Genomic DNA, 24,587 nt, shown 5'->3' with positions numbered 1-24,587 from the left:
TTTAAAGTATATCTTACTTGAATGTTAAATTTTAATTATTTTTAATTTCAAAAGTATTTGAAAGAGATAACCAGAAATCATCTCACATTAGAAGTTACTAAATTTTGAATGCTAGCTAATGCATTTGGACTAATTTCACTTGGTAGTAGTTTGCACAAAGCTCCAACATAAAAGAGTTTTATCACTCAAAAGAGGAAGTAAATATTCCCAGAAATACTTACTAATATCCCCATATGATTACAACCACAAATATGAAATTTATTAAATATAAATACAACATTTTTTTAAATTGTGGTAGAGTTGTTTTACAAAGTTGTGTTAGTTTCTACTGTACAGCAAAGTGAAGTAGAGTTCCCTGTGCTATACAGCAGGTTCTCATTAGTTATCTATTTTATGCATATTAGTGTGCATATGTCAATCCTAATCTCCCAATTCATCCCACACCCCTTTTCCCCCCTTGGGGTCCATATGTTTGTTCTCTATGTCTGTGTCTCTATTTCTGCCTTGCAAACAGGTTCATCTGTACCATTTTTCTAAATTCCACATATGTGTTTTAATATATGATATTTAATTTTCTCTTTCTGACTTATTTCACTATGTATCACAGTCACTAGAGCCATCCCCATCCGACAAAAGACCCAATTTCATTCCTTTTTATGCCTGAGTAATATTCCATTGTATAAATGTACCACATCTTCTTTATCCATTCATCTGGCATTGGCCATTTAGGTTACTTCCATGACTTGGCTATTGTAAATACTGCTGCAATGAACATTGGGGTTCATGTGTCTTTTTGAGTTATGGTTTTCTCTGGGTATATGCCCAGTAGTGTGATTGTTGGGTCATATGGTAGTTCTATTTTAGTTTTTTAAGGAACCTCTATACTGTTCTCCATAGTGGCTGTTTCGATTTACAGTCCCACCAGCAGGTCAAGAGGGCTCCCTTTTCTCCACACCTTCTCCAGCATTTATTGTTTGTAGATTTTTTGATGATGGCCATTCTGACCAGTGTGAGGTGATACCTCACTGTAGCTTTTATTTGCATTTCTCTAATGATTAGTGATGTTGAGCAGCTTTTCATCTGCCTCTTGGCTATCTGTATGTCTTCTTTGGAGAAATGTCTATTTAGGTCTTGTGCCCATTTTTTGATTGGGTTGTTTGTTTTTTTGATATTGAGCTGCATGAGCTGTTTCTATATTTTGGAGATTAATCCTTTGTCCATTGATTCATTTGCAAATATTTTCTCCCATTCTGAGGGTTGTCTTTTTGTCTTGTTTATAGTTTCCTTTGCTGTGCAAAAGTTTTGAAGTTTCATTAGGTCCCATTTGTTTATTTTTATTTCCATTACTCTAGGCAGTGGGTCTAAAAAGATCTTGCTGTGATTTACGTCTAAGAGTATACTTCTTATGTTTTACTCTAAGAGTTTTATAGTGTCTGGTTTAGGACTTTAATTTAGGACATTAGGACTTTAATCCATTTTGAGTTTATTTTTGTGTATGGCGTTAGGTGGTATTCTAACTTCATTCTTTTACATATAGCTGTCTAGTTTTCCCAGCACCACTTATTGAAGAGACTGTCTTTTCTCCATTTTATATTATTGCCTCCTTTGTCATAGATTAGTTGACCGTATGTGCATGTGTTTATCTCTGGGCTTTCTATCCTGTTCCATTGATCTATATTTCTGTTTTTGTGCCAGTATTTATTTCTGTTTTTGTGCCAGTATCATACTGTCTTGATTACTGTAACTTTGTAGTATAGTCTGAAGTCAGGGAGGCTGATTCTTCCAGTTCAGTTTTTTTCCTCAAGATTGCTTTGGCTATTTGGTGTCTTTTGTGTCTCCATACAAATTTCAAGATTTTTTGTTCTAGTTCTATGAAAAATGCCATTGTTAATTTGATAGGGATTTCACTGAATCTGTAGATTGCTTTGAGTAGTACAGTCATTTTCACAATGTTGATTCTTCCAATCCAAGAACATGGTATATCTCTCCATCTGTTTGTGTCATTTTTTTATTTCTTTCATCAGTGTCTTATAGTTTTCTGAGTACAGGTCTTTTGCCTCCTTAGGTAGGTTTATTCCTAGGTATTTTATTCTTTTTGTTGCAGTGTGAGTGGGATTTTTTCCTTAATTTCTCTTTCTGATCTTTCATTGTTATTGTATAGGAATGCAAGAGATTTCTGTGCATTAATTTTGTATCCTGAAACTTTATCAAATACATTGATTAGCTCTAGTTTTCTGGTGGCATCTTTATGATTTTATATGTATAGAAATTACCCCCATATGATTAAAACCACAAATTTGGAATCATTAAATATAAATTCAATTTTTTTTAAGTAATAGACTTTGAAAAACTCACAATAGTTCTCATGCTAAAAAAGAAAGATTGACAAAACAAAAAATGAGTAAAGATTAAGCAGTTACCAATGAAAGCTAAAAATGTGAAAGAAAAATAAAACAAAAAAAGTAAATGCCAGCACTCTTTTAACTGACAATAAAATACACTTTTATGACTATATTTATTATTCCTGGTAAAATTCTTATAGATTCATCTTTAATCTGTTAAAAAATTGGTGAACTGGTCATTTGAGAAATTAATCATTTGGTGAATTGACATCCAGCTGATTGTTTTTTGTGTATTGACTTAAAGCCAAATAATAAAAGTCTAAACAAAGATTACGAAATTAAAATCTCATGGAAAGAAACAGAAACAGAAATAGAAATGTCAACAAAGAAAGGAAGTTAGCAGCAGTTAACAGGTTTGCAAAGACTCCAAGCTAGTTAGTGTCCAAGCCAGAGCTAGAAATCAGGTGGACAGCTTTCTTTTCTGGTGTCCTTTTGGCTTTCTAGTCCTTGTTGCGGGAACCAGAAAGAAATGTAACAGTAACAACCACCAATGTTCATTTTTCTAAAAATTACTATAAAATGCCCCCAAATAATAACAGTGGTTATCTCTGGATGTGGAAGAAGAGATTATTTTTTATTTTCTTATTTGTGTTTTTTTTTTGTATTCCATAATTATTTTCAATTTGCATGCATTATTTTTACATTAAGAACAATCTGCACAATTTATTGTTTTTAATATAGAAAAATAATAGGAATAATATCCTGTAGCAACATATATTTACTTCATTGATTTGTAGAAATCTACATTACAGGAGTTAACTTATTTTCTTGATAGAAATGCACCTTTTTGTTCATTTGAACACCCTATGATTCCAATTAAATTTTAAGTAGTAGAGTGTTATCATTTCATTATGTTTAAATATTACTACAATAAGATGTATTAGTGAAAATGGGCTAAGTTTATATTGATATAACAAATAGCTCCAAAATCACTTTGACTTTGTATTTCTCTTTCACGCAGATATCCCATCTGTGTGTGTGTGTTTTCTTGCAGGGCAGGGATGGCTCTGCTCCAAGTACCCACTGATGGAGAAGAGAGTAACTGGAGAAACAAGGAGTGTCTTTTCAGCCAGGAACTGGGATCACTTGTATTTACTTTTCATGAAACAGAAGAATCCACTTCTAGGCAAGAAAAATGAAGAATGTAGCATTTTCAGGTTTAGGAAAGAAAAGGAGAGTAGGCTACTGGTAAACAGTAGTAAAGAAATAAAATAAGGTATTTTTTCCTTTTTCCTGGATTATAAGTGAATTCCAAAGTTGGCTGCCATCTTGGAAAATCACTCTTCTGTATTTTTGATTTTTGTAACCCTGATTTCCCCTCAAATAAAAAAAAAAAGGTCATTCCTTTCATTCCTTTGACACCTATCAAACATTGAGGATTAGAGGAGGACAAATGAGAGATAATGTATGTAAAGCACTTTGACTAGCTCAGCAGGAAGGAGTCATCTGCATTCAAAGCACTTTAAAAAAATATGCTGATGAAATAAGCCCTAGAAAGATAAAGCAAAAAAGAAAAGGCAAATTGTGACACCTCCCCACACCCATCAATTTCCTAAAGACCAAAGTGAGCAAAAATTTCCAGTGTTGCTATTTCATGACAATCCATTTCCAATGGTTGTATTCAGCAGCTATGGCCAACTCCACTAGATCAATAGTATCATAGACTCCACCTCTGCAACCCTTAGGACACTGACAAAGATATTGTCTGCCTCAGTAACTTTAAAAGTCATCACGATTAGTGTCCACTCTGCTGTTTACTGGCTAGATTTGCATATAAAATTCATGATACAAATAGGTAAGTCCTCTCTTTGTGTTAATAAAAAATGAGTAGTTGGAGAATAAAAACTAATCCCTAATCTGAAGAGAGAGGTGAGATTTTGCATATGGAGTGGAGATGAAACTCTAGCAGATTGTAACAATGTGAATAAACCTTTTAGAGAAAGACAAGAGGAAAACAACAACAACAGAACCCCTCAACAGGGGAAGAGATACATATTTTACCCAAATGCGCATATGACCTTAAAAAGCGCTCCTTCCTTTATATTGTACTATAGTTTTTCTTCGTATTTCCTTAAAAAGAAGACATTAGCTTTTGTTTAGGAAATTCCATAATTTCTTTACTTTCATTTTAAAAATTTGTAATTGAAAGGACTCTATTGGATAGGCATTAGTGTTTTTCAATTATCTAATATCCTTCATTTATATCATCACAGAAGGACAACTAACCTCACAAAATCAAACATTATGGTCAATTTTGCAATGGTCTGCAAATTTAGAGGTCAGATTTATGCTTCAGGACAGGCTACATTTTTTGAATGTAATGACACAAACCTCTCCTAAATTATGTGGTCACATTCAAGAATTTTATAAGAGTACCAAGTAACATGTCTTTCTGTCATTGTGACTTTCTGAAATGACAAAGTCCTCTCTAACAAGCAGATTCTTGGGTCTCCTTAAATGCTATCCAGCTGTCAGGCTGAATGTCAAAGTGACCAGGGAAGAGGCCACTCCACCCATGCTACAGAATGCAACAAAACTTTCTGAACAAGTTTTATATAAAAATAAAACAAAGCAAAACAAAATGGATTTCAATTCTTACATAAACTTTTCCCTCGCCTTAGTCCAAGGACTTGGGAGTGCATTATTGAAAGAGACCAGAGGGCTTCCCTGGTGGCACACTGGTTGAGAGTCTGCCTGCCGATGCAGGGGACATGGGTTTTTGCCCTGGTCCAGGAAGATCCCACATGCCATGGAGCGGCTGGGCCCATGAGCCATGGCCACTGAGCCTGCGCATCTGGAGCCTGTGCTCTGCAATGGGAGAGGCCACAACAGTGAGAGGTCCATGTACCACAAAAAAAAAAAAAAAAAAAAGAGACCAGAGAAATCAGATTGGTCATGTGATATCTGATCATTACATTCTTCTTCTGACTCTGGTATCAGATGATAATCATCCAGGAGGAGTAATTGCATCTATCCCCCAATGACTACTGAGATTGTGTAGAATGATTGGCTCTGTTTGAGGGAAAAAATGTGTGGCATTCAAGAGAATCATGGAGAACATGATCTAGACACCAAAAACCTGGTGAAGATCCCAAAGTCCCCCTAACCCTTACTGAAATTACCTTTGACAGGTTAAACTGTATCCTGAGAATTAATTAGCTAATTAAGATGAAGACACTCATTTCCTCACACACATACCTATAAATATACATATTTCTTTTCTTTTTATTCAGCAACAATGATTCTTTTTCCTTTTACTTGGTCATAATTAACTCTTCTTTTTCACTTACTCTCTAAAGGTATGACACCATAACAAGCTATCTTTTTAGCAGTTAGCTAATTATTTGGCAGTTTACTGAAACTAAAGCTTCTATTTTTGCTGGGACATGAGATGTGTAGGAAAGTGAATTCCAGGTCATAAGACTGGTTCCAATGACTTGTGACAAAATAATTCTGCTCATATTCTCTTCCTTTCTCTTTCCCCACAAGAAAGAGAAAGTTGCACTACTTATCTTTTAATGACTGGAGATAAAGAACTACATGATGATAAAACAATATTAAAAGAAGTCAGAAGAGACCTTCAAGATGGCGGAGGAGTAAGACATGGAGATCACCTTCTTCCTCACAAATACATCAGAAATACATCTACATGTGGAACAACTCCTACAGAACACCTACTGAATGCTCACAGAAGACCTCAGACTTCCCAAAAGGCAAGAAACTCCCCCATGTACCTGGGTAGAGCAAAAGAAGAAAGAAAAAACAGCGACAAAATAATAGGGATGGGACCTGCACCAGTGGGAGGAAGCTGTGAAGGAGGAAAGGTTTCCACACACTAGGAAGCCCCTCCGTGGGCGGAGACTGTGGGGGCAGAGACGGGGGAGCTTTGGAGCCCCAGAGGAGAGCACAGCAACAGGGATGTAGAGGGCAAAGCGGAGAGATTCCCACACAGAGGATCAGTGCCAACCAGCACTCACTAGCCTGAGAGGCTTGTCTGTTCACACACCAGGTTGGGTGGGGGCTGAGAGCTGAGGTTCAGGCTTTGGAGGTCAGATATCAAGGAGAGGACTGGTGTTAGCTGTGTGAACACAGTCTGAAGGGGGCTAGTGCACCACAGCCAGGCAAGAAGGAGTCTGGGAAAAAGTCTGGGACTGCCTAAGAGGCAAGAGAACATTGTTCCGGGGTTTGCGAGGAGAGGGGATTCAGAGCACAGCCTAAATGAGCTTCAGAGACGGGCGAGAGTCGCAGCTATCAGCACGGACACCAGAGATGGGCATGAAATGCTAAGGCTGCTACTGCAGCCACCAAAAGCTTGTGTGCAAGCACAGGTCACTATCCACACCTCCCCTTCCAAGAGCATGTGCAGCCTGCCACTGCCAGGGTCCTGTGATCCAGGGAAAACTTCCCTGGGAGAATACATGGCACATCTCAGGCTGTTGCAATGTCATGCTGGCCTTTGCTGCCACAGGCTCATCCCACATTCTGTACCCCACCCTCCCCCTGGCCTGAGTGAGTAAGAGCTCCCTAATCAGCTGCTACTTTAACCCTGTCCTGTCTGGGCAGGAACGGTGGCACTCAGGTGACCTAGAGGCAGAGGCAGGCCAACTCCAAAGTGGAACCCCAGGAGCCGTGCAAAAACAGAAGAGAAAGGGAAATTTCTCCCAGCAACCTCAGGAACAGTGGATTAAATTTCCACAATCAACTTGATGTACCCTGCATCTCTGGAATACCTGAATAGACAATGAATCACCTCAAAATTGAGGCAGTAGACTTTGGGAGCAACTGTAGATGTGGGGTTTGCTATATGTGACTGACTGGTTTCTGGTTTTATGTTTATCTTAGTTTAGTATTTAGAGTTTATTATAATTGGTAGATTTGTTTATTGATTTGGTTTCTTTCTTCCTTTATATATATATATAGATAGATATAGATAGATAGATATACATATATTTTTTCCTTTTTCTCTTTTCTGTGAGTGTGTATGTGTATGTTTCTTTGTGTGATTTTGTCTGTATAACTTTGCTTTTAACATTTTTCCCAGGGTTCTGTCTGTCCATTTTTGTTTTTAATATTGTTTTTAGCACTTGTTATCATTGGTGGATTTGTTTTTCAGTTTGGTTGCTCTTTTCTTTCTTTCTTTCTATTTTCTTTTTTCTTAGTTACTTTTAAATTTCTTTTTTATTTTCAATATTTTTATAATAACTTTATTTTTATTTTATTCTTTCTTTCTTTCTTTCTTTCTTTCTTTCTTTCTTTCTTTCCTTCCTTCTTTCTTTCTTTCTTTCTTTCTTTCTTTCTTTCTTTCTTTCTTTCTTTCTTTCTTTCTTTCTTTCTTTCTTTCTTTCTTTCTTTCTTTCTTTCTTTCTTTCTTTCTTTCTTTCTTTCTTTTCTCCCTTTTCTTCTGAGCCCTGTGGCTGAGAGGGTCTTGGTGCTCCAGCTGGGTGTTGGGCCTGTACCTCTGAGTTGGGAGAGCCAGGTTCAAGACATTGGTCCACCAGAGACCTACCAGCTCCACATAATATCAAATGGTGAAAGGCCTCCCAGAGATCTCCATCTCAACGCTAAGACCCAGCTCCACTCAACAAAAAGCAAACTACAGTGCTGGACAAACTATGCCAAATGACTAACAAGACAGGACAACAACCTCACTCATTAGGAGATAGGCTGCCTAAAGTCATAATAAGGTCACAGACAACCCAAAACACACCAATGGATGCAGTCCAGCCCAACAGAAAGAGGAGATACAACCTCATCTACCAGAGCACAAGCACTAGTTCACTCCACCAGGAAGCCCACAAAACACACTGAAACAACCTTAGTCCCTGGGGGCAGACACTAAAAGCAATGGGAACTATGAACCTGCAGTCTGTGAAAAGGAGACCTCAAACACAACAAGTTAAGAAAAATAAGAAGACAGAGAAACACACAGCAGATGAAGGAGCAAGGTAAAAACACACCAGATGAAACAAATGAAGAGGAAACAGGCAGTCTACCTGAAAAATAATTCAGAGTAATGGTAGTAAAGATGATCTAAAATCTAGGAAATAGAATAGAGAAAACATAAGAAACGTTTAACAGGGACCTAGAAGAACTAAAGACCAAACAAACAAAGATGAACAACACAATAAATGAAATGAAAAATTTTCTAAAAGGAATTAATAGCAGAATAACTGAGGCAGAAGGACGGATAAGTGACCGGGAAGATAAAATAGTGGAAATAACTACCACAGAGCAGAATAAAGAATAAAGAAAGAAAAGAATTGAGGACAGTCTCAGAGACCTCTGGGACAACATTAAATGCACCAACATTCGAATTATAAGGGTCCCAGAAGAAGATGTGAAAAAGAAAGGGACTGAGAAAATATTTAAAGATATTATAGTTGAAAATTTCCCTAATATGGGAAAGGAAACAGTCAATCAAATCCAGGAAGCACAGAGTCACATACAGGATAAATCCAAGGAGAAACATGCCAAGACATATTAATCAAACTATCAAAAATTAAATACAAAGAAAAAATATTAAAAGCAGCAAGGGAAAAACAACAAGTAACATACAAGGGAATCCCCATAAGGTTAACAGCTGATCTTTCAGCAGAAGCTCTGCAAGCCAGAAGGGAGTAGCAAGACATATTTAAAGTGATGAAACGGAAATACCTACAACCAAGATTACTCTACCCAGCAAGGATCTCATTCAGATTCGATGGAGATATTAAAATCTTTACAGACAAGCAAAAGCTAAGATAATTCAGCACCACCAAACCAGCTTTACAACAAATGCTAAAGGAACTTCTCTAGGCAGGAAACACAAAAGAAAGAAGAGATGTACAATAGCAAACCCAAAACAATTAAGAAAATGGTAACAGGAACATACATATTGATAATTACCTTAAATGTAGATAGATGAAACGTTCCCACCAAAAGATACAGACTGGCTGAACGGACGCAAGAAAAAGTCCCATTATATATGCTGTCTACAAGAGACCCACTTCATACTCAGGGACATATACAGGTTGAAAGTGAGGGGATGGAAAAAGGTATTCCATGCAAATGGAAATCAAAAGAAAGCTGGAGTAGTAATTCTAATATCAGACAAAATAGACTTTAAAATAAAGACTATTACAAGAAACAAAGAAGACCACTACATAATGGCCAAGGGATCAATCCAAGAAGAATATATAACAGTTGTAAATATTTATGCACCAAATATAGGAGCACCTCAATACATAAGGCAAATGGTAACAGGTATAAAAAGGGAATTTGACAGTAGCACAATCATAGTAGGGGAGTTTAACACCCCACTTTCACCAATGGACATTTCCAAAATGAAAATAATTAAGGAAACACAAGCTTTAGATGATACATTAAACAAGATGAATTTAATTGATATTTATAAGACATTCCATCCAAAAACAACAGCATAGATTTTCTTCTCAAGTGCTCTAGGAACATTCACCAGGAAAGATCATATATTGGATCACAAATCAAACCTTGGTAAATTAAAGAAAATTGAAATCTTAACAAGTATCCTCTCCAATCACATTGCTATGAGATTAGATATCAATTACAGATAAAATTCTTTAAAAAATTCAAACACATGGAGGTTAAACAATACACTACTTAATAACCAAGAGATCACTGAAGAAATGAAAGAGGAAATCAAAAAATACCTAGAAACAAATGACAATGAAAACACAATGACCCAAAACCTATGAGAGGCAGCAAAAGTGGTTCTAAGATGGAAGCTTATAGCAATACAATCCTACCTCAAGAAACAAGAAACATCCCAAATCAACAACCTAACCTTACACCTAAAGCAATTAGAAAAAGAAGAAGAACAACAACAACAAAAAACAAAGTTAGCAGAAGGCAAGAAATTATAAAGTTCAAATCAGGAATAAATGAAAAAGAAATGATGGAAATGATAGCAAAGATCAATAAAACTAAAAGCTGGTTCTTTGAGAAGGTAAACACAATTCATAACGCATTAACCAGACTCATCAAGAAAAAAAGGAAGAAGACTCAAATCAATAGAATTAGAAAAGAAAAAAGGAAAAGTAACAACTGACACTGCAGAAATACCTAGGATCATTAGAGATTACTACAGCAACTATATGCCAATAAAATGGACAACGTGGAAGAAACGTACAAATTCTTAGAAAAGCACAACCTTCTGAGACTGAACCAGGAAGAAATAGGAAATAGAAACAGACCAATCACAAGCACTGAAATTGAGACTGTGATTAAAAATCTTCCAACAAACAAAAGCTAATGGACAAGCAAAATGGCTTCACAGGCGAATACTATCAAACATTTAGAGAAGAGCTAACACCTGTCCTTCTCAAACTCTTCCAAAATGTGGCAGAGGGAGGAACACTCCCAAACTCATTGCACAAGGCCACCATCACCCTGATACCAATACCAGACAAATATGTCACAAAGAAAGAAAACTACAGGCCAATATCACTGACGAACATAGATACAAAAATCCTCAACAAATACTAGCGAACAGAATCCAACAGCCCATTAAAAGGATCATACACCATGATAAAGGGGGGTTTATCCTTGGAATGCAAGGATTCTTCAATATACGCAAATCAATCTGTGTGATAAACCCTATTAACAAATTGAAGGAGAAAAAACATATGATTATCTCAACAGATGCAGAAAAGCTTTCAACAAAATTCAACGCCCATTTATGATAAAAACCCTCCAGAAAGTAGGCCGAGAGGGAACTTACCTCGAGATAATAAAGGCCATATTTGACAAACCCACAGCCAACATCGTTCTCAATGGGGAAAAACTGAAACCATTTTCTCTAAGATCAGGAACAAGACAAGGTTGTCCACTCTCACCACAATCATTCAACATAGTTTTAAAAGTTTTAGCCAGAGCAATCAGAGAAAAAAAAGTAATAAAAGGAATCCAAATCAGAAAAGAAGAAGTAAAGCTATCACTGCTTGCAGATGACATGATATTATACATAGAGAATCCTAAAGATTCTACCAGAAAACTACTAAGGCTAATCAATGAAGTTGGTAAAGTAACAAGATACAAAATTAATGCACAGAAATCACTTGCATTCCTTTACACTACCAATGAAAAATTAGAAAGAAAAATTAAGGCAACAGTCCCATTTACCATCATAACAAAAAGCATACAATACCAAGGAAAAACCCTACCTAAGGAGAAAAAAGACCTGTATGCAGAAACTATAACACAATGATGAAAGAAATTAAAGATGATACAAACAGATGGAGAGATATACCATGTTCTTGGATTGGAAGAATCAACATTGTGAAATTGGCTCTACTATCCAAACAATCTATAGATTCAATGCAATCTCTATTAAACTACCAGTGGCATTTTTCACAGAACTACAACAAGAAATTTCACAATTTGTATGGAAACACAAAAGACCCCGAATAGCCAAAGCAATCTTGAGAAAGAAAAACGGAGCTGGAAGAATCAGGCTCCCTGAAATCAGACTGTACTATGAAGCTACAGTAATCAAGACAATATGGTACCAGCACGAAAACCGAAATATAGATCAATGGAACAGGACAGAAAGCCCAGATATAAACTCACGCACATATGGTCACCTTATCTTTGATAAAGGAGGCCGGAATGTACAGTAGAGAAAGGACAGCCTCTTCAGTAAGTGGTGCTGGGAAAACTGGACAGCTACATGCAAAAGAATGAAATTAGAACACAACCTAACACCATACACAAAAATAAACTCAAAATGAATTAAAGACCTACATGTAAAGCCAGACACTATAAAACTCTTAGAGGAAAACATAGGCAGTACAATCCATGACATAAATCACAGCAAGTTCTTTTTTGACCAACATCCTAGAGAAATGGAAATAAAAATAAACAAATGGGGCCTAATTAAACTTAACAGCTTTTGCCCAGCAAAGGAAACCAGAAACAAGACGAAAAGACAACCCTCAGAATGGGAGAAAATATTTGCAAATGAAGCAACTGACAAAGGATTAATCTCCAAAATTTATAAGCAGCTCATGCAGCTCAATATCAAAAAGACAAATAACCCAATCCAAATTTGGGCAGAAGACCTAAATAGACATTTCTCCAAAGAAGATATACAGAATGCCAACAAACACATGAAAGGATGATCAATATCACTAATCATTAGAGAAATGCAAATCAAAACTACAATGAGGTATTACCTCATACCAGTCAGAATGGCCATCATCAAAAAATCTAGAAACAATAAATGCTGGATAGGGTGTGGAGAAAAGGGAACCCTCTTGCACTGTTGGTGGGACTGTAAATTGATACAGCCACTATGGAGAATAGTATGGAAGTTCCTTAAGAAACTAAAAATAGAACTACCATACAACCCAACAATCCCACTACTGGGCATATGCCCTGAGAAAACCATAATTCAAAAAGATTCATGTACCACAATGTTCATTGCAACAATATTTATAATAGCCAGGACATGGAAGCAACCTAAGTGTCAATGAATGGCTAAAGAAGATGTGGCCCATATATACAATGGAATATTACTCAGCCATAAAAAGAAACAAAGTTATTTATAGTGAGGTGTATGGACCTAGAGACTGTTATACAGAGTGAAATATGTCAGAAGGAGAAAAATAAATAAAGTATGGTAACACATACATATGGAATCTAAAAAAAAAAAAAATGGTTCTGAAGAACCTAGGGGCAGGACAGGAATAAAGACACAGATGGAGAGAATGGAGTTGAGGACACGGGGAGGGGGAACGGTAAGCTGGAACGAAGTGGTAGAGTGGCATGAACTTATATGTACTACCATATGTAAAATAGCTAGCTAGTGGGAAGCAGCCGCATGGTATAGGGGGATCAGCTGGGTGCTCTGTGACCACCTAGCAAGGTGGGAATAGGAGGGTGGGAGGCAGACACAAGAGGGAGGATATATGGGGATATATGTGTATGTATAGCTGATTCACTTTGTTATAAAGCGGAAACTAACACACCATTGTAAAGCAATTATACTCCAATAAAGATGTTAAAAAATATATTAAAAGTCAGACCTCATACAGCATTCTAGATAAAGCTAAACTGCAAGCTTAAAAATCAATAGATTCTCTTCTTTGTTGGAGATAAAGAACTTAGTTTTGCTTTCAGCTCCATTTTTGCTACTGTTATGTATTTTCATAATTAAGCAGAGATGTTTTCTCAGCATTGTTATAGGATCGAACTTTGGGTCCGTTTGCCCACAATTCAAGAAAGCCAAGTACTGCCCCTGGATTGTGATAAAGGAAAGTACAGGGTTTATTTGCAGATCACCAAGCAAGGAGTACAGAGAACATGGGAGGGTGTCATGTTCAAAAGAACTGACCTCCACAGTGGTTTTTAGGGAAGTGTTTTTAAAGGCAATGTTTGAGGGTGAGGGCTGCAGGATGGATGATTTGCTTCTAACTGGTTGGTGGTGAGATAACATGATGGTGTTTCAGGAATCTCTGTCATCAACCTTCTGGTTCCAACCAGTCTGGTTGCGCATGCTTGTACTCAACATCCTCCACCTGGGGGGCAGGGGGTGGGGAAGTTTAATTTCTGAAGAAGAGCTCAAAGATATCCCTCAGATTGTTGTATATATCTTTTGAGGAAGAACTAGGACTCTAATCACTGAACTGTCATTACTTTTATTTTCTGTGCATTTCCTTTCTCTGCTTTTCCCTTCTCTGCATTCCCTCACTCCCCTAATTTGTAACTGTCTGTGCCTGCTCTTTGAAACACAGGGAAGACCCAGGAGAATACATCCTTTTCCTACAAGCAAGAAATGGGGGACGTGGAGGGGCTTTTGTACCCAGGAGGGTCCCACAGGGTCCTGCTTGATTTCAATCCCCCCTTTACTTTGATATTCCTCAATCTTGAGAGAAATAGGTACGGGACAAGAAAGGAAATAAAGCTTTTAATAGAGAGTTTAGTCATAAACTAGACAGAGGAACTCAGTTTTGGGGTGACTCGGTTTCAGTATCACATGCTCTGCAATCTTCCCCCCAAACAGAATATACTAAATAGTCATAAGAGCATTGCCTTCTTCAAGTACAAGTGTGCAAAAGGAAATTGAAATAAAAACTATCAGTGGCCTGGCACTTGCCCCTGGCAGGAGCAAACCCTTTGATCTATAGTGATGTTTTAAATGGATGCACTCTTCACCTATGTCTCCTTCCTCTTATAAAGGGAGAAAACTTTGCCACCTCAAAATATGTCTCACTGGCATGAGGATTATTAAAATAATCCTAAAGGCTGATTATTTTTAAGAAACAAAATATTCAGGAAGCGCTTTTACCTTCTCTTTAACTGCCCGAAAACAATTTAGATGGAGGACTATTCCAGAAAGAAAACTATCAACAGAGATAACTACCTAGAACTATGTGTGGTCAACTGGGGGAAACTAGCAAGGCCTGTTTGTTCACAACAAACTCTGTGTCCCCTTGTCTGTGCCTGGCATGGTAAACAATTGTTTACTAAACACTTGCTCTTCCCATCTCCATGTGACTTGTCTTTCTCTTCCTTTAAAGTCTCAGATTTAACTGCCTTCTCCTGAACTCAGAATGGCACAGAAGCCTCAATTACTTAACTGCCTGTGGGCTTCACATTCTAACGAAGCCCGCATACATGCAACATTAAATCTGATTTTGTCCTGTTAATCTATCTTATGTCAGTTTAATTATTAGACCATCCAGAAGATTTGGAAGGGTAAATGAAAACTTTTCCTCCCAGATAAACATTCTTCTGCGTGATGTTTATGTAGAATGACTAACTGATCCTGCCTGTACAGGTTAGGTTATAACTTAGAACCACTTTGATGTGCAATTGGGAAACATTACCTTCCTTTTCTCAAAAATTGTATTCTTAAATATTCTTTTAGTTAGAGCTTTTTTCTCTTCATGTTTTGTTAAAAAAAAAAATTAGTACAGATGGTAGTAGAATGGGGTTTAAGATAATAATGGTTAAGAATAAAATGTTTTATAGTATGGCATGAAATCCAAGAAATTGAGAACTTGAAAGAACTTTAGAAATTGTGCCATCCTGTAGATTTTAGGACTGGACTCCACAGAACTCTCAGGGAGCACAGCTAGGAACAGAAAGGAAGCTGAGCATCATGCTTCCTCATTCTTGCCCCAACTAACATGACTCTACTTCTGTCTCACAATACTTGGGGTCTGGGAAAGAAAATTGCTTTGAAAAGAAAAATATTTTCATTACTAAAAGGTTATATATGTATATATACATATATATATGTGTGTGTGTGTGTGTGTGTGTGTGTGTGTATATATATGCTTTTATACCACTGATTTAACCAATCTGTTCAGTTAAAAGTTGAAGAAACAAAATCTCAAAGTTGTCTAAATAAACACAGAAGAGCCAAGACTGGAAATCTGCTTTCCTGACTCCCAATTCTGTTTTCTTTTTTTTTTCCATATGACACTGACTTTGTTACTTAGCACTAAGCCAGGAAAGACTAGGCTGTTGTGGCAAATTGTTCTAAGGCAGGGAGGAGTAGTAGGAAATTGTATGGTAATGGGAGAGAGTGAGAATCCTAATACCTCTAGGGCCCAAAAGGCTCTGTAGGTGTGCAGAGTGACCATTTGATAGAATCAGATTTGCTCTACCCAAATGAGAAGTGGTCATTGGAGAAGTGAATTACTGTTTCTAAGTGAGAAAAACTGCAAAGGGAGGGTCCCTTCTCAGTCGCTGCTGTTTTTGCAAGAGAGCAAGCATGAATAGTGGGCTCAGGGGAGCAGGACCCTTGGGGATTTGACGGGTAAACATGGAGATCCCTAATCTGAGCCCAGGTTCTTCTACTTTACAGGATCCTTTCCTTCCTCCTCCATACTAACAAACACTTTCATTTGCATCAGATTCTTTAACACTTATATATTCTATATTTTGACCTATTGGTGCAAATCCCTTCCCTTGATGACCAATTTCCTGAAGGAGGAGCAAATTGTTGCTTCATGTTCTCAGGACACTTTTCACTGTTTTAGTCACTGCATAGTTGCTCAAAATGCGTGAGGATATTTTACTGAATCAATTTTACTGTCAATAAAATTAAATGTGGACAATTTAAACAAACAATAATACATTCCACTTGTCAAAAGAGGATTGCAGGATTCTCGCGGACAGATTAGTTTAATGGTCTCTTTGACAAAGCCTGTTAGTTGTCAGAAGAAGTGGGGTTCAGCCATCCTCATGGCTCAGGGAAGGGAGCCACGTCCCTGCTTTCACAGCAGGCTGCTCCCTGTCGGTTCTCCCTGCTCTGGTGAATGCTTCCCTTTGCAGAAGCCCTATAACATTACCATGCATAACAATCTGTCACTATTATTCATGGCTTTTCTCCAGTCTCCATACTTTGACATTGCCATTAAAGAGATTCAGTGTGCTTAGTAGCTCTTTAAAAAATAAATAATTGAAAACTAAATTATATTAAACCAGGCCAGTGCTGACCCCTTCACCTCAGTCCATTGCTATCTTCTTAAATGTATTCCTTCTTAAATCATATTGTAATTTGAAGATGCTGAAGTCTAAGTTTCTTAACTCAAATGCAGTTTCTTCTGATGCATAATTCATTTTCACTTTGTTACTGGTGCTGCACATGCAATTGCTTTTTTGGCAGCTAAATGCAGGATGAAATCAACAACTCTGTAAAGGGTGAGGAATCATAGTGGACATCTTGGCGGAAGAAATATTAAGCATGTCACAATGTTTTGTACTCTATCTGGTGAAATGGAGACAAAAACCTCCAACAACCTCCAAGTTAATGCAAGACAATGGCATTTTATGACTGAAAATTATCTACCACTGATGTCATGCTGTTATTGGATTTAATTATTCTACACATCACAGAAGATGATGACTTTTGAATGTTTCAAGCCTCATAATTATTTGATGAGCATCTTCTTGGAGTTTTTCTGTTGTTTAGAAACAGAATGCTCCCTGGTTTTCCTGTCACACTTATGTTCCCAAAGGTTTAGTATTCCCAACAAAAACATATGACTGTAAAACAAAGAGAAACTAAGCTGGAATGTCTCAGAGTGAAGAGATTGTCAAAGTAGACAGGAATTTGAATACTTGGAAAATTAGAAAAATTTAAATCTACACCAACGGCAACTAAAATTGTTAACTTTAAATAATGGAGCAAAGTAACCTCATGTCATACAAACTCAGAGAAATGCCATTTCATTGGGCCTTTTAAAAAAAAGGCATATTGCACTTTTTCCTCAAAATAGTTATGAAATCAGAAAGTTTGTTTCTGATCCTTTCACATTGCCTTTTTTCACTAATTAAAAAAAACCCAACAACACATTAACATGTAATTTATGCACATTTAATGCCACTTGTGCTAAATGAATACCAGAAAACATTTAAAATGCTTAATATTTTAAAAACATGTTGTCATAAGATACATTTAGCAAGGGAATACCAGCAAAAGGAGTACTACACCATATTGCCAAATCCCTATTCCCAGTCTTCTTTCTTATTCCTTGTGAAATTCTGCCAATAATTCTCCCTTTAGCTTTACCTGTTTGGCAAGGCATTTTTTAGGTACAAATCACCTGATAAGGGCCTGGGATGTGAGCATTCTAAATGCATGAATATCAGTCTATTGGTTAGAACTTCAGAATAGATGACCATGAGGAAGATTGTACGCGTGTGTGTGTGTGTGTGTGTGTGTGTGTGTGTGTGTGTGTTTACAGTGCCAAAGGGGGAGGATATATAGTATTCCTCATATTTCTACTAATTAAGTTACCACTTTTCCATCTATTTTTTAGACTATCCCACTGTATCAATTTGGCTCTTTCTGAACTCCTTGAAAGAAGACAGCTGAAGACAAACTTTCAGAAATAAGGGGAAAACAACCTGAAAGGTTAACTGGTTAGAGGGATTGTTTGATTGGGGCTGATTAAAAAAAATAAATCTTTGAACTAGATACAAGGACAATGAGTGACTAAGGCAGGGCAAAGAGGAGTACATTGCCTTTTTCCTTTTTCATGTATTCAGAGTGACAAATTTGAGATGGAAGAGATTTATGAAGTTCAACGGTAGCTTTGGCATAAAATGTAATCAATTTGTCAATATATCTCTTTGAATCCATACAATGGGCAAGCCCTATGCTAGGCACCAAAAGAATAGCAGAAAACTGAAAGGTGGCCTGAAGCACGAGTTGAATTTTTAAATTAGTAACAAATTACTCAAATTCTTGAAAGAGACACTGAATACATAGTCTCAGAAATCTCAAATGAACTCTTCAAATTACCTTCCCCATATTGCAAAAATGAGAATCCCTTTTCAATCACATGACTCCATTATTTCATCATGTCTGTGCCCTTTGAAGTTTAGTAGTATGAATTCATAGTTTTCTGTTTGGAGATGTTTCATCAAGCCAAGAAAATTTTCCCCTCTGCTTGTTAATTCAATAAACTGGGAAGGAAATCTTTCTTAGCAGATCATTCTTTTCTCCTGAATTTGATGGAGGACAGCAGAGATTTCCCAGGTAGCAGACTGATGGTAGATTCTCTTTGGCCCAGCTATTTCAATAGCTATTAAGGCACAAAAGTGTCTCTGGAATATCCCTTCCTGGGATTCACCTCTCTGGATATCAGTATAAATTTATGATACTTAGTAACTAATAATCCTTACTAAGAAATGGAGGTTCTTGAAGAAAGTTCAGAAGAGCAAACTTTTAGTCAGAGATTTTTTGTTGGCCATTTCCCCACAGTCTCTTGGGACATGCCTGCTTCCCTCTTCTCTTTCACTTTGCTACATTGTATCTTCTGCAAAAACTTGTCCAAAAGATCTGTCTGCCAATATGACTAAGCCAAGTGACAGATAACATGGCTTATGGTGTTAATATCTTCCATTAAATATGAATTTGCAAAGAAAAAAAAATCCTTCAGGATCTAAATTAGTACCTCGAGAAGAGTGGGAACACCAAGGGTGTGAAAAGCATTTTGAAAGGTCATCTTATCATATGGCTTGTTAAGTGCATAGCCATACTCAAACACAGCCTATTCATGAAGTCCAGTCCAATTCCGAGTCAACTCAAGGTGGGTTTATTCTCTAAGGAGGAACTACAAACACGTTGTACTTGATTTGAAAGAATATAACAGACTCTTGGGACTATTTAAATTCTTTGTAGAAGACCAGGGTTATATTGACCCTGTTTGAAGCACAAGATAAAGAAAAGTCACACAAAACAGAAAAGTTAGAAAGTGATTGCATTTACTTGAAAAAGAATTTCCCTAGTAAAATTACATATTCCAAAATCACCACTTTATCTCCTTAATTTTTAGTGGCAATGATTCATCATCTCTCTGCAGTATTCTTGACTTCTTTACAGAATAAGAATCCATTCTTTTTCCTCCTTTTGGTATGGGATCAGTACGTTTTTTTGAATGGCCCAAGCTAAGATTTTTTCTCAATATTTTCAAAGGGTTGTAAAAACAAACCAAACAAAAAAATGCAAAGAATAAGCAAAAGATTGACAAAGAAGACCATATACAGCCCATAAAGCATGAAACATTTACTATCTGGGGTCTTATAGAAAAAGTTCCTCAGCTCTTGCTCTAGTGGATAGTAAACTAGTAGAACCAGTAGGACTAGAGGTGGTAGTAAGTCTACTTAGCAGTAGTCAGTCTAGGAGGACTGACTCTAAGTACGGATACAGTTTCTGAAGGAAAAAGCAATGGCCAAAGTTGGAAGGCTGGCAAATTGTGCTTTAAAAAATGTGGAGATTTAATCAAATTGTGAAGTTAAAAAAAGCAGTAGAAATAAATTCAGGAGGACTCTGACCATCAAAGAGAGTCATGGAACAGGAAAATATTTCAAGGCAAAGATTCCAGATCTGTCATTAATGGGCTGCTTTTTTGTTGTACTAAAACCAATTGGGAAATACCAGAAGTTATGGGATGATGGTGTTCATAGGTCATAGAAACCCAAACCAGTATTACAAGCACGAGATGCTAGACTGAGAATATGAGCCAAATTTACTGCCAAAATGTGACAAGAGACCAGAGAAACTCTTGAGCAATGACTGTCAAATCAGGTGACCAAAAGAATTGTAACTTTGAATATAAGCCCAAGTGTTAAACAGGGCCCCACTCATTACATTTAAAAGGACCTCAAAGAAAGAATGTCTCCTAATACCATATTTTTTTCTTACTTTTAAATAGCATCACTCCCAAATGTGTATGCTCATTTGGAATGTTTCCATTTATGTCCTGTCAGCACCTAAAATGCAACACTTTTAAATTTAAATTATCACCTTTTTCAAAAAATGTGCTTGCCTTCTAGACCTTCAGAGTGTAAGTTGGTTTTGTCCACTGCCACCACCACTTCCAGATGGGAATTGATATGTGGCCAATTCCCTTAAGAGTCACCTTGGCTCTGTTCTGAGTCCAGTGTAAGCAGAGAAGTCCATCACTCTGCTCAGCCCTGCCTCAAATAATTTCTAGATTCAAGAGGCATGTGACTGTCTGTGACATCAGGAAAGCAAAGAAAGGTGACCGAGTGTGATATATAGCAAACTCCCCCATAAATCTGCATAGAATTAACAAAATCAAGGCATACCAGAAAAGCAAAAATGTATAAAATAAAAATCTACATTAGTCGACATTGACAACTATAATATTATAGACTGAATTAATGTTCCATAAATATGTGCTGGGCTCCTCCATTACAGTGGTGTCAGCTCTCATTGTCAGTTGAGCTATTGCCTAGATGGTAAACTGCATGTGACTCTGAGGGAGAGGCATTTGGATAGGCTGACATGAACTATAGGGTTGCTGTGTGCACCCAAGTCTCCAAAGGGAAGGGAGAGGTATGAAAGGAGTAAGAGCACATCATGTATATCCATTAAAAAAAAAAATGTGACACACCATCAAAATGGGCATTACCCACTAAAGCAGAAGTTTCCCTTTAAAACTCATCCCTTCATGTAACTATGATACAAAGATTGATGCCCTGCCATGGCATCCTTTCTAATTCTACCAGGCAGGATTGAAAATTAGTCTTACTTTATGGATCTCAAGGTCATACCTTTTTGTACTCAGATATTATCACTCAGCTTAGTCATTCACCTTCATCACTTGACTTCAGGTGCTTTTCCTCTTTAAAAAAAAATGGTTGATCCTGGGATCTCTTACATTAGAAATGTTAAATACATTTTTCTTGACCCTGTTACACCTTATGTGCAAAGAGCCTTGTATGCTAATGTAACCTATTAGAGACAATGAAATGTAGAATCTAGTATTTCTTTTTACTTTAAAAAGCAGTGCATTTCTTGTGTGTAAGCATGAGAGGGAATTTAGTTGTATGCACTGCACTTCCCACTTGAAAAGATCTCTTTTCTCATAGGACATGGGCTCTAATTTCCTACCTTTGGAAATCAGTCCTCTTATGCTGCCTTTGCTCCTTCCAGTAGCTATCATTTATAAAGTTCAAATTCCTCTGGACAAGTTATGAAATATAATGTATATGCTTTAGTAAGAATGATATTACTAGATCACTTCCTCTCATTATGGGGAAAGTCATAATAGCATGAGAATGCTGTTTATCTAAAAATGAGAGAAGATGGGTCATGGAAAAAAGGGAAAAGGGACATGGATTTTGAAGGAATGAGAAAAATAAAGGCAAACTTCAGTGATGTTCCTTCAATTTCAGAAGTGTCCATTCCGACCTCTCCATTAACCTATCCATAATCTCCCCTCACCTCCTGGAGGTTAAAACTAGCTGATTTTCTTTTCTTTTAAAAATAGTGTTCAGCAAACACTACTCATGTGTGGAGTATGAAAGGAGAAGAATGCAACAAGCTCTCAAATGGGTGGTGGTAATTATAGGTAGCAAAAATGTAATTATCCAACTTGGAGTTTTTCCAGGCCGGATCCACCTGATCAGAGACATAAGAGCAAATGCATTACACTTTTAAAAAGTCTCCTGCCGGGCTCACTGAATGAGAGTAATATCATATTGCCTATGGTTCTGGTAAATAAAAAGCATCATTAACAATAACACAATGTGAAGAGCCTGCTGAAATTATATACTGTATTTAGCCATGATGGTGCATCAAAATCACAAGCCTGGCTTCAGAAATGGGAGGATGCACTGGAGGGGCAAACAGTGATGATTAAAAAATGCAGTCAGAGCAGGAGCAAACTCTTTCCAGCTTTTTCTCATAGAAATATTCCTCTTCAAAAGCAATCATACTGGGAAACTTATTCCACTTCAGAATAGGAGAACCTATTGTACTGAACATGAGAAAAAAGTTTTTTTTCTATTCTGGCATAGTGACACATTAACCAAACCAATGGCAAATGCATTTGCACTGTTGGGTGGGTCACTGGCTGGGTGCAGGGCCAGCAGAGCTGGGAGTGAAAAGAGGGCTCAGTTGTGATCAGAGAGTGATGGCAGTTTCATTCCCATTCCTAGCAGACTCATTTCAATAAAGTTCAACAAATAGTTTGAAGCACCTTTCATAGGCTGGTATTTCCCATGATATTATGAGTTATGAAAGAAGTGTGACATATTCCCTGTTCTCAAAATGATTACAGTCTACTTGGGGGGTGGCATATGGAAAATTTAACATGGAAAATATGTTAATTAAAACGTGTTCAATTATCAAAATAAAATAGACAAGTGAAAAGGTGCCATGGGAATCCAGTGAGGGAGATGTTATAAACAACGGATGGTATCGATAACGACATCAAGGAGGAAGTTTTGTTTAATATGGACACTGAATTTAACTAATATGGGGCTGATAGCAGCTGGTAGGGCCAAAGATGACCTTCCCAGTGTTTGTGGCCACTGTCCTTTCTGATTGGACAATGTTGTAACTGAGGAGACAGCTTAGATTAACAAGTATAAAAAAGGAAGTGGGGACAGCATATGTACTATGTATAATATACATAATATGCATGTATAGAGACAGAATAAGATCTGTATATAAAGATCTATATGTATTGATCTGTCACATTCATGTAACTGTGCTGTCTATTGTACAACTATAATATCTATCAAACTAGCTAATGTATGAAGCACCCATACATGTATTAATGTCATCTCTAATTTTCACAACAGGATCTATTATTCTCATTCCCAGATGAGGAAACAATATCAGTGAGAATATAATTGTGTATGGAGCTCCAGGTAGGAAGAGGGTGAGGCAGGATTCATTCCCACTTCTGCTGGCTCAATGACTTAGACTTTTTCTTAGTACCATATAGGACCTGCCAAGTAGAGAACACAGTTTGAACAAAAATATTAGATGTGTGAGTAATGCTCAGTTCACAAGTAGTGTGCTTGCCTGTCAATTGGTTAGAGTTCTGTGCTGTAGAAAGGAAAGGATGAAGAATAGTAAGTACCTGTATATGTCATTTGAGAGAACTAGGCAAGCCTCTTGCCACTAGAGCTCTCTTTGCTATCACTGCAGGCTTTGATAACAGTCATGCATCCCTTAGGTCTTCATCAAGTCTGTTTTTTAAAATGAAATTTTTTCTAGGAGAAGTTAACACCAAAAGTATGTACAGCTTAATAGGAATGGGTTTGGCAAATCCAATTCACTTTTCTCTATGACCAGCATGACTTCAGATATCATGAAAGCAATGAGCTTCCTGGATGTATGTACTTTCTTGAATGGAAAACTGGGGAGTGTACAACAGGAAAGAGGGTAGAAAATTGACATTTTCTTCTTTAAAGTGTATCTGTAACCCACTCTGGTGACAGTTAATTTAATTCTCTGATACTTCCATATTACTTTGAAGTATAGAAATCCTAGTCAATTCCAAGTACCCTGAGTGATCTACAAGCAAGTCAGGACTTCACTGCATCTTTAATCACATCTTTAAAAAATTTGTCCTCCAGTGGATTTTCTCCATCTTTTCAATCTTCTAAGCCAAGTCTTCTTTTACAGTTCCCTTTAAATCACCTATTATTTCAGATGTAAAAGATCCAGCAAGAATTTTACCGCATCTGGTTACACTTTCCTTATCATAGCATACCAGGCTCATCCTCTACCAAGTTTTCATTGAGTTCACTTGTCAATTAGCAAATGCTGTACAATGGTGGTGATGGAGACAAGACTAAACACAGCTAAGACATTATCAGTATTTGTATTTTCATACATAAATGATCACAAATCATCACTTAACATGTTGGGTCAGATAACTCATT

Source organism: Grampus griseus, assembly GCF_964374135.1.
Source record: "Grampus griseus genome assembly, chromosome: 12".
Classification (NCBI taxonomy): domain Eukaryota; kingdom Metazoa; phylum Chordata; class Mammalia; order Artiodactyla; family Delphinidae; genus Grampus; species Grampus griseus.
Note: the sequence above shows the minus strand (reverse complement) of the source record.